The sequence below is a fragment of the Clavelina lepadiformis genome, unplaced genomic scaffold (genome assembly GCF_947623445.1).
Source record: "Clavelina lepadiformis unplaced genomic scaffold, kaClaLepa1.1 scaffold_171, whole genome shotgun sequence".
NCBI classification, from domain to species: Eukaryota; Metazoa; Chordata; class Ascidiacea; order Aplousobranchia; family Clavelinidae; genus Clavelina; species Clavelina lepadiformis.
This window is the reverse complement of record NW_027508287.1, coordinates 5,001-7,500: the sequence shown is the minus strand read 5'-3', so window position 1 is coordinate 7,500 and position 2,500 is coordinate 5,001. Positions and strand designations below refer to the sequence as shown.

At 49.4% G+C, this 2,500-nt stretch overlaps 1 non-coding gene across 1 annotated transcript in view; it reads left to right on the top strand.

The window, feature by feature from the left end:
- Nucleotides 1–1,303: 1,303 nt before the first annotated feature.
- The window catches only part of LOC143472873 (small subunit ribosomal RNA), a 1,810-nt gene continuing 613 nt past the window's right edge, over nt 1,304–2,500 (top strand). The window contains exon 1 of the ribosomal RNA XR_013120180.1: nt 1,304–2,500. This exon is cut by the window's right edge and continues 613 nt beyond it. This is a non-coding gene — a ribosomal RNA (small subunit ribosomal RNA).

The window sequence follows — 2,500 nt, the reverse complement described above, 5'->3', positions numbered from 1 at the left end:
ACGGTCTATTCTGAGTTACCCAAAACGGTGACTGGCAGGTGAGTGCATTTGATATATTTCTTTAGCGTTTGGACGTGTGTGATTCAATATATTTTGTATGACACTCTGTTACATTGTCGTAATTGAGCTCTTCAATTTAATTTCATTTAATTTAATTTTATTTTATAATTTAACAATAACTTTGTACAATTAAATAACTTTAATTGATAAATACGTTGTCATTGCCTTGCATTGACTCACGTAGCTTTGCAATGCTGCTTGATGATCATTTGATGATTTTGTTGTATGACATATATTGTTATGATTATATCGATTAAAATTGTGCACTTTGACACTGTATGGCATTAGATTAATTTTATCAAGTCGATTCACACCAAAAAAATGTTAAAGTCCAAACGCCCAGGTCGCGCGGATAGCCCTCACCCGCCGCGGATTTTCCCAAGTCGGAAGAGCTTTAGCCGCGAGTCGGTGTTTGGACTTTAACTTTTTGTTGGTGTGATGAGACTTGAAAATTTTTTAGAGTCCAAACGACCAGGTCGCGCGCATAGCTTTCACCTGGCGCGGATTTTCCGAACTCGGGAGAGCATCACGCGCGGGTCGGTGTTGTGGACTCTGAAAATTTTTCCCATCCACTCCAAAAAAATGTTAGAGTCCAAACGCCCAGGCCGCGCATATTCTCTTGACCGAGCGCGGATTTTTCGACCTCGGAAAAGTTTTTGCCGCGGGTCGATGTTTGGACTCTGAAATTTTTTCAAGTCTCGACAAAAAGTTAAAGTCCAAACGTTGGGAAATATTTTCAGAGTCCAAACGTTCGAGTTGCGCGCAGTGCCCGGCCGGGGCGCGGTTCGGCGGCCACGGCAAGCGGCCACGCACCTTCCCAAACTCCAAATCCGGCCGCGAGCTCGCGCGATCCCGAGGCCGTTCTGGGGTACCATGGCGATGCAGGATTCTGTGACTACTATGAGGGAGCAGGCAGTCGTGTGAGCGAATGCGCGCGCGAGTGCGAATCGAAGCAGAATCGATCTCGGTTGGCGTCGGGCACGATGGGCAGATGTAATGCTGTTCGCGCGGTCGCCCATGCTTAGCCGGGGTTTTGAGCGGTCTGTCGGATCCAGTGGCAAGCTATCGGCGTGCCTCGGCGCGAGTATTGCACTCGAATCGCCGGGCAGCGTCCGGAATTGACGGTTTTCGGAGCTCGTGCAAGCCGCGAGCGTAGTGTTTGAGTAGCGATGTACACGGAGAACGTGTGAAAAGAAACGCGGGGCGCCCGTCGTCCGCAGCAGCCTCGTTTGCTGCGAATAGCTACCTGGTTGATCCTGCCAGTAGTCATATGCTTGTCTCAAAGATTAAGCCATGCAAGTGTAAGTACGAGCTCTCGTACAGTGAAACTGCGAATGGCTCATTAAATCAGTTATGGTTCATTTGATCGTACGTGTTACTTGGATAACTGTGGTAATTCTAGAGCTAATACATGCGAAAAGCGCCGACTCACGGAGGCGTGCATTTATCAGACCAAAAACCGACCGGGCCTCGGCCCGTGCTCGTTGGTGACTCTGGATAACTTTGCGGATCGCACGGTCTTGCACCGGCGACAAATCATTCAAGTGTCTGCCCTATCAACTTTCGTCGGTACGGTATCTGCCTACCGAGGTTCTTACGGGTGACGGGGAATCAGGGTTCGATTCCGGAGAGGGAGCCTGAGAAACGGCTACCACTTCCAAGGAAGGCAGCAGGCGCGCAAATTACCCATTCCCGACGCGGGGAGGTAGTGACGAAAAATAACAATGCAGGACTCTAACGAGGCCCTGTAATTGGAATGAGTACACTCTAAAACTTTTAACGAGTATCCATTGGAGGGCAAGTCTGGTGCCAGCAGCCGCGGTAATTCCAGCTCCAAAAGTGTATATTTAAGTTGTTGCGGTTAAAAAGCTCGTAGTTGGATTTTGGGCTCGGGCCGTCGGTCCGTCGCAAGGCGTGTACTGGCGTGCCCGGCCTCACCTTCGGTTCACCGTCGGTGCTCTTGACTGAGTGTTGGCGGCGGCCGGAACGTTTACTTTGAAAAAATTAGAGTGTTCAAAGCAGGCGGTTCGCCTGAATAATGGTGCATGGAATAATGGAATAGGACCTCGGTTCTATTTTGTTGGTTTTCGGAGCGCGAGGTAATGATTAAGAGGGACGGACGGGGGCATTCGTACTGTGCCGCTAGAGGTGAAATTCTTGGATCGGCGCAAGACGAACAACTGCGAAAGCATTTGCCAAGAATGTTTTCTTTAATCAAGAGCGAAAGTCAGAGGTTCGAAGACGATCAGATACCGTCCTAGTTCTGACTATAAACGATGCCAACTAGCGATCGGGGGGCGTTACTTTGACGACCTCTCCGGCAGCTTTCGGGAAACCAAAGTCTTTGGGTTCCGGGGGAAGTATGGTTGCAAAGCTGAAACTTAAAGGAATTGACGGAAGGGCACCACCAGGAGTGGAGCCTGCGGCTTAATTTGACTCA